The following is a 17,635-nucleotide window of genomic DNA, read 5'->3' on the forward strand; positions in this document are numbered from 1 at the left end:
GACTACCATACATGAAATCCCGAAAAACTGAGGTACTGTATCTGTGTGTCTGCTGTGTGGATTATACATTGAATTGTGCATTCTTTGTGTTACGGTAATATGACCAACACCTTTTTACGCGACAAGCAAAAAAAAAAAGGCTGCGAACACAATGATGCATTCTTCCCTGCAATTACAAGCTACCATGATTCCCATGAACACGTGGCCCTATGCCAACATGATCCTGCATGACCAGCAAAGATACTGTAAACTGTTCTTAAAAATCCATCAGAGACTCATCTTGTCTCTCAAAATAATTTACCCCCATGGAAAGAGCACTGCAGCTTTGCTTTTGCAATTTCATCCAACTCGATTGAAACCCCACCATTTATTCACTGGCTCCTAAATTTTAATTGAACATACTGACCACACTGTACCATGTGTAATACAGCAGTTCTGTCCACAGCAACAGGCCCCGTCATGGAAGCCCACACACACACACACACACACACACAGTTTGGCCATGTGATGTATTGTCAGAGGAGCCATAAACCCCCAAGCAAGGAAGGGGTCATTAACAATTTTGGTGGAAGGACTCCATGACTCAGAGTGTCTGCCAACAGGGCATTTAACCGTCCCCTATCCAAACTCGCTGCTCAGCTCTAGTTAGTTTATGTGCACATTTAATGTGGTTACTTCTAGCTTAGCTTAGTGAACAGCGTAGCAGCAGCGTTTAATTGTTTTAGAGCTGGTCCCAATGGAAACCTCATTATAATGTGAAAAATGGTTAAGGACTCTAGTATAAATATTAGAAAAGCAAGAAAAAGGTCTAGTCTGCGGGGTGAGTCATTCTTACTTTTCCAGATATCTGGCAGGCGGCGGGATGGCCTCTTGGTGCCAGTAGCAACATAGTCAGATAGAGTAATGTGGAAAATGAAACCACACGCCACAGCCCTGAGTATGGCACACAGTTAATGCAGCTAACTCTACAAACACACCAACACAATGGCAGTGCACAACTACACAACACTTCTGACACCCAACTGAAATCTGAACGAATGATCACAATGGAACCACACCAAACACTGATAAAAAAAACAACATAAATATGAATAAAACCAGCACCAAAAAGGAACCATGCCTCTTTAACAGAAACAGTATGTCAAAAAGTCAGAGTCTCCTTATCCTCAGAGACACTCACATACCACATTATAAACAGAAGCCTGACCCTAACTTTATATCACTGGAACCAGGGGGGAGTGTGTAGGACTGTGGTTATTGTGCAATAACTTCAACTTTAAGTCTAAAGTCAGCTCCTGTGTCAAGAGGGAACATGCAGTGCCGTTTCTTTGAGCCCCTGCTTACGTTTGTACAGAAGTAATGGAAAAACATGACGAGGGGAATTATTTTAAAAAGCTGCATTTTTTTCTGTCATACATCTCCTTGGAAAACCACAAAGTCTGTGATTTTCTGCATGTAATTATTAGTTTTCAACCGACTCCTGCGTAATTATTTATTTTAAGTTGGGCGCTCGGATGCCAAGCTAAGCCCCTCTTGCTGTCTTTCAGAATGCATTGCATATCAAGAGTTTGCATGATTCATCTTGCAGTGAAGGAGAGGACATTTGCAGTGTGATACAGCACAATATGTCTGGAAAGTAACATTTTGAGCTCACTTTGAATGTCTCTTTTTAAGCAACACTTTGTCATAGTTCTAGTTCTGGTATCATCTTCAAATTCATTTTGATCGTATATGGTCATGTGAAGGACAGATTAGCATGTCGTTCCCACCAGCCAGGATATGCACCAGTGTTCTCGAGTCCGAGTCCAGGTTCGAGTCCCCAGTGTTCAAGTCCGAGTCAAGTCCAAATCATTAAAAAAAATTCCAAGTCAAGTCTGAGTCGAGTCCACTACTCATCCGAGTCAAGTCCGAGTCAAGTCACTATTGATCCACGTCGAGTCCGAGTCGAGTCCCTATTGATCAAGTCGAGTCCAAGTCCAGCACTAAAGTAAGCATAGCCAACATGTCGTTCCATTTTTTCCCATTGCAGATGAAATCCTTAAAAGCAAAACGGACAATCTTCTGTCTCCAAGCAGGGGTGCCATCACTTGTGTGAAAGTAGTATTGCCAAATTTCTTGCCAAACCCAATGTGTTGTATTTATTATATCGGAGAGAATACCATACCATAGCCATACCATAGCCTATAGGCCTACTCATAATAAATTAGCAATCCACATCCCAATCACACAGGCCATTAAGTCACATTATGCTGTTACTGACTGCTGACAATTGTATAGGCAGTGTTGTAGAAGTTCATACTTCACAAGAGCTAGATGGACGTTGGAGTTGGCCTATTTTGTAAGAGGTAGTGTGGATCATAAAAGGGCCTCCCCGGGCATTTTTTAAAAATTCTGGCTGTTAAATAGCCTACACAATTTTAGCGCAGTTTGGGAGGGACATAAACAGAGCAGGGCCCGTCTTGGTAGCTTCTATCGGACTCCCGTGACGTGAACATTGGCTACCTGCAACTGCATAATGTTATCACTTCACTGACACTATGGAGACATATTTCACAAGATGAAAACTAGCTTTCGGTTAACGGAGATGCAGATCATCTGCCTCGTCTGAGTGAAATAAATGTTTTTTTAAGCTGCCATCGCCATAGGCTACTATTTGCTACGATATTCACCTGTTAGAAATAGAACAAGTTGCTAATTCCTTTTTTTTCGTGCATTGGATTAGGCTATCAAATCGCTCGTTTAAACAGTAATTCGTGGTTTTAAATATAATTGTTTCTGGCCTACTCACGAGAGGTTCAGTTTGTCAGTTTCACTTGCGCAGACACGTAGGCCTACATTGACACTCTACATGGACACTCTACTAGGCAATTTAATGTTATGCTTCTATATTTTATGACACCAAAATTAAGAAGTATGCTATATCTTGATCGGGAAAACTTTCAGTTTATTTTTCTTTCATCCGATAATAGCCTGCTGCAAATTAACAGACAGAAGCACGGCAGGGCACGCTCAAAATGAAAATGAATGAATTGAACCTCGCTTCTCGCGTCAGTCAGGAAAAACACTGTTCACCAAGTCACGATGATCAGCTATCCAGCAGCAGTGTGTGATGTTTAGCCTAGGCTAAGTGTAATCTTAGGTACTGTCATGTCATGTATGAGAACTAATATTGCCTGGCAATACTACATTGAAATAACGGCGGCCATGTCTCCAGGCATTTTGGTGTTAAAGTTAACGTTAGTTTGCTTTGCATGTGAACATGATGTGACTTGCGATGTACTATGACACGAAGCAGTAGCCTAACATTCCCTTGAACTAAAATTAGTATTACAAATAATTTAGATATTAAAACCATATAGCAAATTATACCCTAATGACATACTACAATTATAGCCTTATGATATATTACAAAAAAAAGTTGAGTCCTCGACGAGTCATCTCGAGTGCGAATGCACGAGTCCGAGTCCAAGTTCGAGTCATTCAGTGCTCAAGTCCAAGTCATGTCACAAGTCTCTAAATTTAGCTAATGACTCGGACTCGAGTACAACAACACTGATATGCACTATGCAGGTCTGTGTTTTGGGCTGGAAAACACTGCAAAAATGAAAGAAATAAAGCTTTGACAGCATGACTGAATCACCGAAAGACACCAGTTAGCAATTAGCATGCTTTTAGAGGAGGCTAATTAGATTATAGATTATATTAGATTAAACTTTATTGTAGTTGTGCAGAGTACAAGTACTAAGACAACGAAATCCATTTTGTGTCTAACCAGAAGTGCAAAAAGCAGAAAAGTGCAATGTGATATACAAAGTATAGACAGGTGGTGCATAGACCGGACAGGATATATAGTGTAATGAGTATACTGTTGGTTTACAGAAGGTGGTTTACAGTAATATAAATTAAATATAAATATGCAGTGTATACCAGTAACTTTATAAGAGCAGACTATAAATATGGCTATGTAGTATGAACACCATGTACAGATATGTGCAGTGTAATAGCAGTAACATTATAAGAGTAGTAAGAATAATATAGATATATGCAGTGTGTTAACAGAATATATTCTAAGAAAAACAGAATAAATATGGATATTCAGTATGAACCATATAGACAGATATGTACAGTATATACAGCTATGTGCAGTGTGGTAACAGTAACATTATAGTAAGAATAAGTGGATGTGCAGGATGAATAGAATGAAAAGAAGTAGAATATGGGTATGTATAAGTGTAATTACAGTACATGTATAAACAATAAATAAATAAGTAAAGCCCCTTGTGTCTGTTGAGGGGCAAAAGTTGCATGCCTTTTAGTGTTATACCATAACTCGCATAGTGCTCCTCTAATATTACAGTATACAGAATGGGTTGCCGAAAATGTCCCTACATGCAAATGTAGAGAATAGAGTATAGAAGGGGACATCTTACAAAATGTGTGCATGTATTTTAACCCTAGTTCCATTAAAATTGTTTTTGTTGTTTATCAAGTTACTGTAAACAAATAAACAAATATCTAGTATCATTAAGAAAGAGTCATCAGTGAATAGCACATGCATAAAACTAATGCATGGCCATGCTTTCCCTCTTTTTTCAGAGTATTGTTTTTTCATGTCAGTCATTTGAGTGGCAAAACATCTGTGCCGTTATCACCCTTCTGGGAATGGGTGTGAGAATGGCTCTTAATTGGAATGATCTCTGTGTGCAGTGTTCACATTATGTTGATTGATATATTGTGTCCTGGGCATTGGGGAGTTTTGAGGAAGGGAGTGTCTATACTGACTAGTGGTGACAAGGGCACTAAGGTTGCAATTATCCCCTCTGCTGGAGATCAGGTCACAGAGGTTGTGACTAGTGAGCTTGCTGGCTTGGTTGGTTTGCCAACTGGGACTATGACAAAAAGTAAAGGTAAGGTGTTATTTATCAAAATAAATACAAGTTAAAACTGTTATCCCATAGTTGCCTTTCAATCTAAACATCAGTATCTCTGGCATAATAGCATCCAATACATTCAGCAGCCTACTTTAAAAACCTGAAACTCATTTCTCAAAGGAAAGGAACTTAAATAAATATGTGCATCCTAAATCACTGCTATATCTGATTGCATTTTCTGTGTGTAACATTTAGACCAAAGCTCATGGAATGTCCAATCACAAACAACAGTTATTAGAAGTTAGTGCCATCAAACAGGCAAAAGAACATGACGTGGAAAGGGAGGAAGCCATATAAACAAAGGCATCAAACCTGCCTGTTTTTCCTCACGTATGCTTTCAAGCCATGCCATGTTTACAGATAGACAAAAAGCATGAAAGCAACAACAAAGTTTTGTAAAATCCAAACAATGACAGCTGCAAAAAGCAGCAACTGCAGAATCTGTACGTCAGTCAAAGCACCACAATGGGGAAGTACCACTAAAACAGGAAAAAACAGTGAAGAAAATGCCAACAGTAAAGGTTTTGTTCATCACTCTATGCCTAAAGTACACATTAAAGGAGAAATCTGATACATTTCAACTGAGGCCTTATTTTTAGACATTTGTACTGTATTTGTACATTTAGACATTGTTCCAGGTACCTGGAAAATCCAGACCCTGGTAATCTAGAAAGATTAAGGGTCTGGTCACGAACAATGTAATGGCCCAACTCGAGGGGCGGCAACAAGCATGCATTTAAAAATCTCACGGCGCGCAATTGGATAACACTAGACCATGTTTACTCTGAATGATTTCGGACTTCGACGCAATCGGATAACACTACGACCAATGTGTACTGTCCTCCAACGTTGCAGCGCTGTCTTCATCAGTTTAGCTGGTTCCCCGGAATATCGGGGTAAAAGTAACGTGCATCATTGCTTATTGCCAGAGTGTCTCGCAGAGACAATTCCATTGTGCTCTCGCGAGAACTCTGGATTTCCAGGGTAAGATTTTGGTATATTGGCCAAATATAATGAGAATTTTTCAGTTTTGCGCTAGCATGCTAATGCAGCAGCTATAGCTATACAATGCAGTTGGCATGTTGATGCAAGACACATTTTTTTTGCCACAGGATAGGATCAACATGTCACTAGTGTTTGCCAACGACACATTCCCTCCACAGATACCCCCTGTTTACCTGAAGTGTCAGTAAGTAAACTGTATAAAACAAGGATTTGTGCATGTGATCTACCACTACTATGTCTCACTGGTGTCACTCCCCCATGCTACTTGTTGTCTAACTCTAACAGAGTAATTAGTGTAGATGTGCGGCTGGATGATATAATCAAAGGTAACATTCAGGCCTCCGCGAAAAATGTTCTTATCGGCTACTAATGGAAAAAATAGGAGAAAGAATTATCGGCACATTATTGCATCACAACATAACAACCGGATAGAGGTAAACAGAGATGTCTTCCCCATGTTACCAAGGCACTTTTAATAACATTTAGATCCTAGACAGTGGCAAAAACAAACAGTTTACTTTGACATTTCCCTCATGCCAAATGAGGTCCCATTATATAGACTACGGAGCCAGATGGATGCTCAACACTTGGCTAGTTTCATTGGTTTATATTTGAAGTGAAAATCTAGAGCTAGAAATGGGCCGAGGTGGAAATATACTAGATTTCCCTTTAAATATCAAATGTTTAAACAGCTCCATCCCATTTAATCTCAAAAGCATATTTTTACATCAATTGTTTAAGTATTTAATTTTAGTTTAATTAACAGCCAACATAGCATCAATTTGAATATATGTATTAACAATATTAAGTATGAAATATTTCCCCTAATTGAATTTGAATTCTCTAATGAAAGCTTTTAATATGTTTGCTTATTCGCTAAATGTTAATTTCTCCTCTCAGCTCATATAACAGATTCAGGCTATGGAATGATGACATTCACAGGATTCACTGTCTCGGGCCGGGCCGCTGCAGGCGCAGACCATCCGTCTGAATAATTAGGGTTTCTTTGAAAACATTCTTAGTAATTTCCCAGCGCCAGGCCACCTGTCATACAATCTGAAGCCATTGGTCAAAATAGTTTATTCAGCTGAAGGCATGTGGATGCTAAGTTCAGGGAGGGCAACCAGGTCAGGTGACCTCAGGACATCTTGACATTAAGTTTATGGTAGAATACAAGCTACTATGCCATTCTATACTATGAGTTTGTGCATTATGTAGTCATGTTAGCATCATGCTTTGATAATAACTGTGGGTGCTCTAGCTAGATGTCGTTGTCATGAGGGAGACGTTCTTAGGATCTTAATAGCCACAAAATATACTATAATTAGGATGTGGTCATCAGAAATCGGCAAACAATAATGGAATTGGCAACGTGACACTATTATGTCTTTGAATACAATACAAGCCTTCATTGCAGCTTACATTATGGGAATGCATAACAGTAGGTCTACACATTACCGTATAAATGCATGCATACATGTTTACCTAGTGATGTCAGCCTTATGATGGAGCATTCTAGTTGTTAGCAAATGGGTTTAGGCAACCAGTGTGACACTAGCCTGGCTCTGCCTGAAAGTTGCACTCAGTTTTCACAGAGATTACAGTCTGGAAAGCCTGTATTATGGTTTGCCCAGCCACCTGGATGGTGGGCCAATCAGTGACCGGTGGTAGTGTAGTGGTATAGCCTGAAAGTTGTCTGTTCAATTCCTGGCTTCCACCGTTGTGCCCTTGAGCAAGGCACTTAACCCCAAGTTGCTCCGGGACAATGTAATCCCTTGTAATATAGTTGACATAAGTGTAAGATGTACTGTAAGTCACTTTGGTCAAAAAGTGTCTGCTAAATGTAATGTAATGTAATATTGGTAGCATATTACAATACAGCCTATAATCAGAGGTGGAAAGTAATACATTTACTCACGTTACTGTATTGAGTAGTTTTTTGTGTATTTTGTATTATGTATATTTTAAGTAGTTTTTAAAATTGGTACTTTTATTTTTACTTGATTACGTTTTGGGTGAAGTATTGTAGGCTACTTCGCTACATCACAAATCCCATCCGTTACTGAGTAAAAAAAAAAAAAAATGAAGACTAACGACAACCGAAAGGAAGGAAAGGAAGGGAAAAAATTGCGCTCGGAACCACTACAGATCAGCATGTAGCCTAGGGCATGAGTCAAGCTGGCGCCGTCTTTCTGAAAGAGATGGAGGTGGATCACGAGATAGATTACCTGTGTAACCTAGGAAAGTGTATTTTCCACTCGTTCAATGGGTTGTCTCAGTTCGATTGTGGAGATATTCAAGCAGTTTAACACCATGGGATTTCGTGTTTTAATGTTTGTGCTCACCTTTCTTTGGAAAGAAGTTTATTAGCAGCTGTTTCCCCCTCATTTTGATCGCTCTCTTTTTCCTGTTTTTGCCTTTGTTTTTTGGTAATCCGACTTGATTTTCTTGGAGAAAGAAATTGCACCAGCAGCACTAGCTGTCCACTACTAGCGATGCTCAACTAGGCTACGTAAACGAAATGAGATACCGAATAGGTGTGCAGGCGTGGTGGGGGGCTGTCATTGTCATGGTCATTATCATTTTTCTGCATGGGTATCAGAGTGTTGTTTGATTATTATATATGTTTATACTCAAACATGTCCTAAAACAACCCTTAACGTTTGTTTTCTAAACTGTGCAACTCACCGAGTGGTTAGTGGTGTTCGTTGATGTTCCAAAACAAGTAGCGTAGTGAAATACAGTTTCTGTCGTGTTTTATTTGGCATTTTGTAAAATCCCATTGATTTCTGTTGGAAGACTCATTGCACGTTGATATTACTGCGCCACCGTCTATGCTCAAATATTGAGCGGAAGTCTATACGCGATTGTGAGGTGTCTAAATAAATAGTTCCACAATAGCAAATAAGACGGCTGGAAATCATACATTGCGCCGATATATTTGCTTTTAATAATCAACGAACACCACTAACCACTCGGTGAGTTGCACAGTTTTGAAAACGAACGTTAAGGGTTGTTTTAGGACATGTTTGAGTAGCCTACAGTATGCCTGTTGGCAGCCACTCTGAGTAGTCAAAGGCGGTTCAAAACGAGTCAGAAAAGTCGAGACAGGACCAATCGTCAAAATTTCGGTGTCCACCACTCTTTGTTCATCCAAAACAAACCAGAAAAGGGACTCAAAGTGCTAAATACCGGAATTTTCCTTTAAGTAAAACCAAACACAAGATAGGCTTCTATAAACAGGGATAGATTACTGCACGGGCCTACCGGGCCCGGGCCCTGAAGCCCAAGCCATTGCATTGAATCAACACATCAGGATGTAGGCTATGAATCTGATTGAATTAAAGTATTGGCCATCCCCAAAATGCAGAATACAGGAAATCACATCAAACTAATTAAAAAGGTTCTGCATATGCGACAATTAGTGGGGGGCCCTTAATACATCTGGGCCCAGGGGCCCGAAAGTTTATAATCCGTCCATGACTATAAATTATTTGAGGGGTAAAGTTTGTTGATAGCCTAAACTTACTCAGTTTTCTGTTGCCTTGTTTTTCGTTTTTGACAGGCCTATCCCAAGTTCTTCCATGAATACATTTTATTGACCACATTTTCTGCACGCAGGGAATGCAATTCTAGCACGCTTTAGAAGCACAAGGCTATTATGAGCAAGAATGAACCATAGACAGGGGTGAAATATAAAGGTTGCTTGCTTATCCTGTGTCATTGAAAACATGATGGCGCAAATGTTTAATTTTTTTGGATGACAATGACAAGTGGTAGCGTAGACATACTGATAGCTTTGATTAAGCCTGAATGACGCACACAGGACGTGATGGTAAACTGTCCATTGTGTCAATGGATGGTATGCACATGAGGCTGGCTTTGTTGTTGAGAGTGGCGTGAGAGCTGTATCTCAGACGTGGGAAAGATATACATTTCGGGACACATCATCAGTAGTGTACCTTTGAATCAGGGGGTGTGTCGGCCTTTCATCACTAGACACCCTCATCAAAGGTGGCCAGGTACAGGGTGATCAGACCTGAGCTTGTGTCCCATGCCCAATCATGAGAATTGCCTGGTTGTTTAAATGGCGCAGCCCACGGGACTATGCGAGGCAGGGGGCACCCTCTTCCCCGAGTCAAGCTCTTGCAAACCTGACCGAGTGACCACAGTTCGTCAGACTGAAGAACTGTCTCTCTGACACTGTGATCAGCAGCACCGGAGCGCCACAGGGAACTGTGCTCTCTCCAGTCCTGTTCACCCTGTACACATCTGACTTCTGCTACAACACCGAGTCATGCCACATGCAGAAGTTTTCTGACGATACTGCAATTGTGGGGTGTATCAGGAACAGGCAGGAGGAGGAGTACAGGAGCCTGGTGGAGGACTTTGTGCAATGGTGCAAACTCAATCATCTTCAACTTAACACTTCAAAGACCAAGGAGATGGTGGTGGATTTCCGCAGGTCTAAGCCCACTCCGCTACCAGTCCCCATTGATGGGGTCAATGTGGAGGTGGTAAGCACCTACAAGTATCTGGGTCTCCACCTGGACAATAAACTGGACTGGTCAGCCAACACTGATGCACTCTACAAGAAAGGGCAGAGCAGGCTGTACTTCCTGAGGAGGCTGCGGTCCTTCAATGTGTGCAGCAAGCTCCTCAGGATGTTCTACCAGTCTGTTGTTGTCAGCGTCCTCTTCTATGCAGTGGTATGCTGGGGAGGAAGCACAAAGAAGAAGGATGCGGGTGAATTGACAGGCTGGTAAGGAAAGCTGGCTCTGTAGTGGGAGCTTCAATATCTGACAAAAGGACACTGAACAAACTGATCAACATCTTGGACAATGAATGTCACCCACTCCACAGCACTATTGTTAAGCAGAAGAGCCTGATCAGCTGGAGACTTCGCTCACTGCCTTGCACAACAGACAGACTCAAGAAGTCATTTGTCCCCAGGGCCATTGAACTGTTCAATGCTTCACTTAAGGGAAGAGGAGAGATAGACTTCTGCATAGTCTGTCTGCCTCTTCACCCCATCCATGTTTGGATACTGTCTGTCCACTAGCCACTTTTTACCACTGTCTTTCTGCCTCACTGTTTGCGTGCTATATTAGCACATTAGCACATATGCATAACCCCTCCCTCCATGCCACAGCCGAACTGTGGCCACACTTATACCTTTTCTTAAAATAGTTCTATATATAGATATATAGATATATACTTATTCTTGCACTGTTGCACTGTTGGACTTACTCATTTGCACTATCACCATGACCACTATCACCGTTGCACTATCACCGTGACACTCACTCACTCAGACAGAGCACCTTACCTTACCTTACTATGCACAGTGAATCAGAGGCTCAGTCCCTGCCTCAGTCATTGCAAGCGCCTCTTGATTGATCAATCACCACAATGTGGATACTGCTTTTAAAATTGATTTAGATTAAGTGTTAGTTAGTATAATTTGTATTTTAGTATCTTTGTATATTTAGTATGTTCTTTATCTTCTACTGTCCTTACTGCTTAGTTGTGTTCTTATATTATATACTTTTAATTACTTTTTCTGCTGTTAGTGAATGTGTGTGTGTTGTCTGTATGCTACTGAGACCTTGAATTTCCCCTGGGGATCAATAAAGTATCTATCTATCTATCTATTTATCTATCTATCTATCTATCTATCTATCTATCTATCTACAACTGACAGCATACCTTGTTCACCCTCCTCCTGGAGGGTTGTGATCTAGGTTCTCAAGTGGGGGATGGGGTGGGGGGGATTAGTGAGCGGGTCCTGTTGATACTCTTTAAGGCCAGCAAGGGTCCTTCCACTTGATCCATATCCACTGGCTGCTTCTTTTTAAGTATATCTTAAAAAGTACTTAAGACTACTTTTTAGTACAATAAGTACAACATTAGTGTGCATAAATAGAGCACTTTAAATACATTAGGGAAGTTTACTTAGTATACTTAAATAAAGTGTATTTTAGTGCTGGTCCAATGGTTTCAAAATTAATCTGAAGTCTACATCAATTTGGAAGCAATGACTGGAAATAATCTCCAATGGAGAGTGTCCTGACCCTATTCCCAAAGCGAGTATAGTGTTATGCAAGATGCTAGCACAGTGTAAACCTCTATGAACTCAATGACTTCAATCTGAAGAAATGTTTGAGATGAGTCTTTGAAGATGTTTCAAACAGTTTTGTTTTGTGTTTGTGCCAAAGACAAAATAGTGTTCTACAGTAACCTCAAAAAATGCAATCTTGGTCATTGTCGGTCAACATACACATATGGTTGCAAGTGTTTGTTTAACAGCTGGCAGTAATCAGAAAATCAAAATGTGCAATCAATTAAAAGACCAAGCAGACATAATTATCATTATGGGGAGAATATAAGAGCATGTGTACAGATGGCCTATAAGTTCAGGATGGGAAAGTATACTATGGACAAATCGGCCTACCATGCAGGTCTCTTTGTGATAAATGTCTCAACATTCATACTGTATGTAAAACCAACAAAAGAGTTCAAAACTACGCCTTTGTTTCTCTAAGATCAAGGTGATCTTCCGCAGCGTTTAGATCAATGGTTTGGAGACCAGCTGCTCTGGTGGTAGTATTTCCTTGCGGTTCAGAGGGGATGCCTGTTTTTATGGTGCGAGCTCTGGCTTGTTAATGCAAAGCTGTGGAATGAGGAGTTGAGGCTGGTCTGTGAGCTGTGTAAGCAGTGGCTGAAGCGGCCCTAATTGAAGCAAGAGAGCGGGACTTAGCACTAGCTCCTGCGTCCCTTTGAGGTGACGACACAGTCAGGCCACACAGACACACAGATAGACACTCAAAGGGAGACTGAGGCCGGCTGTTTTCCCAGTGGCCAGTCCAGATGGGATGAATCCTACTCGAAAGTCCAGAACCAGGCCCACCAACGTCGACGGCCGTATAAACTTAGACAAACAGCAAACAAACAGAGACTTGCACATGCTTGAAGTCGATTCAATTTATTTTATTTTATGACAAGCAACGGCACGGCAGCTAAAGACTAGACTGAATTGAAACAGGAGATCAGGAGATGATTCATAACCCAGTTTTACTCAGAACACATTCCAGTAGCGTGGCATTAGATCGGGATAGATTTATAATACACAATGCTACTGTCCCAAGTGGTAATAATGATGGAAACAGTGACAACTCTAAGATGCTCACATGCGTTCCTCCTCCATGCTCTTCCTACTTGCTCAGACTTTGATATTGTGACGGCATAGCAATAAATTGTGGGAAGATCTCATTGTTGTATTATCATTTCTTAATGTTTTTTCTTCGACAGATTGCTCAAGGCAAGATCTGGATCCTTTTGTTTGTCTCTGCTATTGCATTAAAGGGACTATTCTTAACTTAAAAAGTGCTACCACATGTTCCTTTGTACTGTCATTTCTCCAACGTGAATGTGTTGTTTTCCAGACTGCCTCTGTTTGCATAGATGATGTGTCCATCCGAGCTTGAAGGTCTCCATTTCAGTACTCAGAGATGAATACCTGAAGACAAATTTATACCCGGTCAGATATCATTCACACTTGAAGCATCACACCTCAAGAATGTTTAATTTTCACACAGACAGTCTGGCCGTCAGCATTTGTGTTTTTTAAAGCCGTCATTACTCAACAAAAGTGTTGTCTGACTGGGACATGCAATACCATGACGAGGTTAAGAGAGCAATGGCTCTAAGAGAGAGGAAAATGCCACATGTGGAATGCTATACTTAATGTATCATCCTGCGTTGCAACCCGACTGAGGCGAGAGGCTTGAGTCGCACCGGGGCTTTTTCCATGGAAAACCCGCATAAATCAGGCTCTCTCTATGACCAGCAGGTGAAATAATAAAAGTGTGTGAGAACGTCCTGACAGTGGACGCAGGCAGGAACCGAGGCTGGGGCAAGACAGTAGGAAGCCAACATGGACAGGAGACGGCAACAGGAGACGCAGTGGAAAAATCTCTGACAGAAAGACCAGACTGCAGTTGTATGGAGAGTAAACTTTGTGCTCCATCTCACCCACTCGTCTTTCTTTCCTTCTCTCTCTGTCTCTCTCTCTCTTTCTCTCTCTCTCTTTCGCTCTCTCTCTCTGTCTGTCTGAAAGTTTGTCACTCACACTCCCCCTGTCCTGCATTTGTAAAAATAGACAAGAGGGCCCCTTGAATAGGATCTAGAATCTAGAATAAGTGCAGTGCATGAGGCAACACCAGTTAGTTACCAAAGTTTGTTACCAAACTCAGATGTGTTCGGTAAGAATAGAAAAATGCTGAGTAATCCTGGCCTTCTTATTCTCTCTAACCAACCACCCCTGTGCCTGTTCCGTCTCCATCTCTCTCTCCTCGGCCTCGGCCCCGGAGTCTTTCCCTTCGCTGGAGGAAGTGGTTTGTGTGCAGACTGCGGCCGGCTGGAGGATTGTGCCGTGCGCTTGAGAGAGCCGTAACCGGAGAGCGCCGCATTAAAAGTTCCACCAGAGTAACGTTTTCTGCAGGGGAGGGATTTAGTGGTTCCCTGGTGTTGGGATGGAGGTGGAGGAGTGTGTGTGGTGGGGGTGGTTGTGGTGATAATGGTGGGGGGAGGGGGGTGCAGATCTGGAGAGCCATGTGCGTGTGTTTATCTAAGTCACTGAAGATAGCAGAGGAGAGAGGAAGACTGCCTCCTATTGATGGAACACGGGGAATGAAAAAGCCACTTTGGGAGGAATGACCCACAAGCTGTTTCTACGATCTCATAATGTTTTAGCTGTAATGGCACGCATTTACAGGGGCGTCGGACTGGGAGGGAAAGTGGGACTGATTACTAGGGCCCGGAGGGCTAAGAGGGGCCTTGAAAAGTCTGGAATATGTTTGTTTTTTCTGAATATTTTCATTTCCAAATTAAATGCCATAATAAATGTAAGATTAATGTAAACTTAATTTGTAAAGTGTATTTGCTGAATAACTTGGTTGATTGACTGATTTTTGTATAATAGTGAAGACTGTCTAAGGTCACACTCATCCCTTGCTAAAATGGTTTAGTCTGCCTGCAAGACGATAGGTAGGCTATGCACTTTTTGTTGTCAAATTGATGAAGATGTTTTCTAAGTTGTGTACTGAGTTGCTCTGATGAGAATGCCCCTTGTAAGTCGCTTTGGATAAAAGCGTCTGCTAAATGAATAAATGTAAATGTGGTGAGGATTATATATACTGTACAGATACAGACAGATTTCCACACAAATATGAAGGCTGTAGTTCTATGTCTACTTTCATTTCAATTTGTGCACGCGGTCACATTAGTACAGGGAACAAGGCCCTCAAATATGGACATACGTCCTCCACCCGATGTAGAACAAAGCAAAACCATATTTTTCATATCTCTAACATGTCTATTTCATGAAACAGATTGTTGTATAAAAATATTTTACTGCACAACATGTTTTTTTTTATGTTTTTTAGATCCTGCTTTAGATCCTACGGATTTTACAAAAGGGACAGTGAATACTTTATCACATGTATCTTTGTAAATAAAGATCAGAAACTCACAATTTGGACTGTGTGTCCACAGCAAGTTGGTAAATGTCATGAAATAGTAAAATAACCAATTAATGTGACCATTTCTAAAATACATACCCATAAACATGACTAGAATATAGGCAGAAATGAAATAAATGTTGAAAAACAACATACCAGATCCCTATAAATACATGTAGTTTTGAAAAGTAAGTCAACAGGTATCACTTAGTACAATTTACAAGTACTAAAAACCTTTGTCATCTCATGGAAATTACAGTGTCATTGTTTGACATTTCAGTAAACTCTCTAGTGTCACTAGCCCATAACAGACATCCTGCACCACTAGAATTTTTCAGCGGCCCTATAGGCATACAGTAAATAAGGATGCAAAACATGTTAGAACTTGCATGTATATACATATGCCTTTAATTCAAGTTTTTTTTTCACAAACAGTTCCAGTATTTCTGTCTATAGTGCCATGCTGTCCCAGGTAGAACACTACTATGTGTAAGATTGTTACAATTGGTACAATAGTCTAGATGGAAATAGGGGTCCATGCACACCCCCAGGCTTTTTTTATACCACCTGATTTTTTTTAAATCCTTAAAATGTCTATTTTCAGAATCTGCCAGGTACAAAGCTGAAATGTGGGGAATGTCCCAAAGGCTTCATTTTTAACCCTTTGCTGCACCCGACCAGAACCCGAAAAATCAAAAAACGATATAGAAAGTGGCATAACATTTGAAGTAAACAACATACAGAGACAAATGAACACATTTTCCCATACAATTCTGACCCCAGGAATGTAATGGAATGGTTCTTTTTGACATTTGACAACATATTGACCTTATTTCTGGACAAAAATGGCTGAAGATGTGTAGAGGATAAACTATTTTTTTGTTTTTCAAGCACATAGGGGGATTTTTTCTCCACAACCTGTTATTTCTTTATCATTCAAGTATCTATTTTTTAAGATTAAATTGGGTACCAAGCTGAAATAATGTCCAAAATGCTTTATTTTTAACCCTTTGCACCAAACCCAAAAAGTCTAAATATTATATAATATGATATCCAATAACAAATATGGAAACTAAACATTTCAATTTTACAAAACACACAACAGTCATTAATTTCTAAAATTTAAATAATAATACAAACATTAAAAACTAAATAATTTTACACATTGTTATTATGGCTCTGACATTCCCGCAGAGGTGGGAGTAAGTCACACATGTGCAAGTCACAAGCAAGTCTCAAGTCTTAACCTTCAAGTCTCAAGCAAGTCCAAGTCATTTTTTGTGACAGTCAAGCAAATCAAGTCAAGTCATAGCTTGGGTCAAGTAAGTCAAGTCATAGCCAAATCATTGAAATTCATGATGATATATATACCCATGTTTTCATTTTAAAATAAGCTACAATAGGCTAGTTATGAACTGCTGGAGTTTTATTTGTAACAAACAAATAGACATTGCATTCATTCAAGCCACATAGCCTACATCTGAACGGTTTATAGAATAAGATGAAATGTATATGAATAAAAATGAATGTATTTCAAGTAGACCTATTATAAAATAGCCTATTATTGTTTCAATATGCCTCAAATATTAGGTAGCCTAAGGTACATCAAATCATGAAAATATATTCAAACAGTTCAAGTTAGGCTACACCTGTCCTGACCTATCACATCTCCAGAGAACCAATAATGTTGAAAGAGTGAACTAATCAATCAATCAAACGCTGCCGCCGACGTCACTGCCAAACTTTGACAAGCACGACAGCGCAATGGGTTTTAGGAGGGTTTAGGACCATCAATGCTATATCATATTATACATAAGCCTAACATGTGAAATAAGCTACTTTTCTATGCTGATTGCTGGCAGTTAGCTAAGCCTACTTACTGTTGTTAGCCTACTAGGCTACTAGGTTGTAACGTATGGAACAGGGACGTGGGAGGGAGAAAGAGAGGCGCTTACTTTAGGTTACATTGGCAACATTTTCGCTATATATCAAGATTAAACTTAGACAAGAAAATGTTTCACTTTGCCATTGCACACATTTTAACGTTTTTCTCAGTCGCTTTGGTGCTATTCTCACATCACTATTAACATTTGCACAGCAGTTAGTGCATTTCTCAAAACAATTAGTGCAAACTGCAAAACCTAGTGGATGACCTGCAAAAGCACGTCACTTGCTCAA

At 40.4% G+C, this 17,635-nt stretch overlaps 1 long non-coding RNA gene across 1 annotated transcript; it reads right to left on the reverse strand.

The window, feature by feature from the left end:
- Nucleotides 1-1,864: 1,864 nt before the first annotated feature.
- Nucleotides 1,865-16,929, reverse strand: LOC121681406. The gene is made up of 4 exons (XR_006022121.1): nucleotides 16,743-16,929; nucleotides 13,155-13,157; nucleotides 2,176-2,181; nucleotides 1,865-1,874 (listed from the first exon to the last, which is right to left on the reverse strand). It is a non-coding gene; the product is annotated as an uncharacterized LOC121681406 (long non-coding RNA).
- Nucleotides 16,930-17,635: the final 706 nt, after the last annotated feature.

The sequence above is a fragment of the Alosa sapidissima genome, chromosome 14 (assembly GCF_018492685.1).
Source record: "Alosa sapidissima isolate fAloSap1 chromosome 14, fAloSap1.pri, whole genome shotgun sequence".
NCBI lineage: Eukaryota > Metazoa > Chordata > Actinopteri > Clupeiformes > Clupeidae > Alosa > Alosa sapidissima.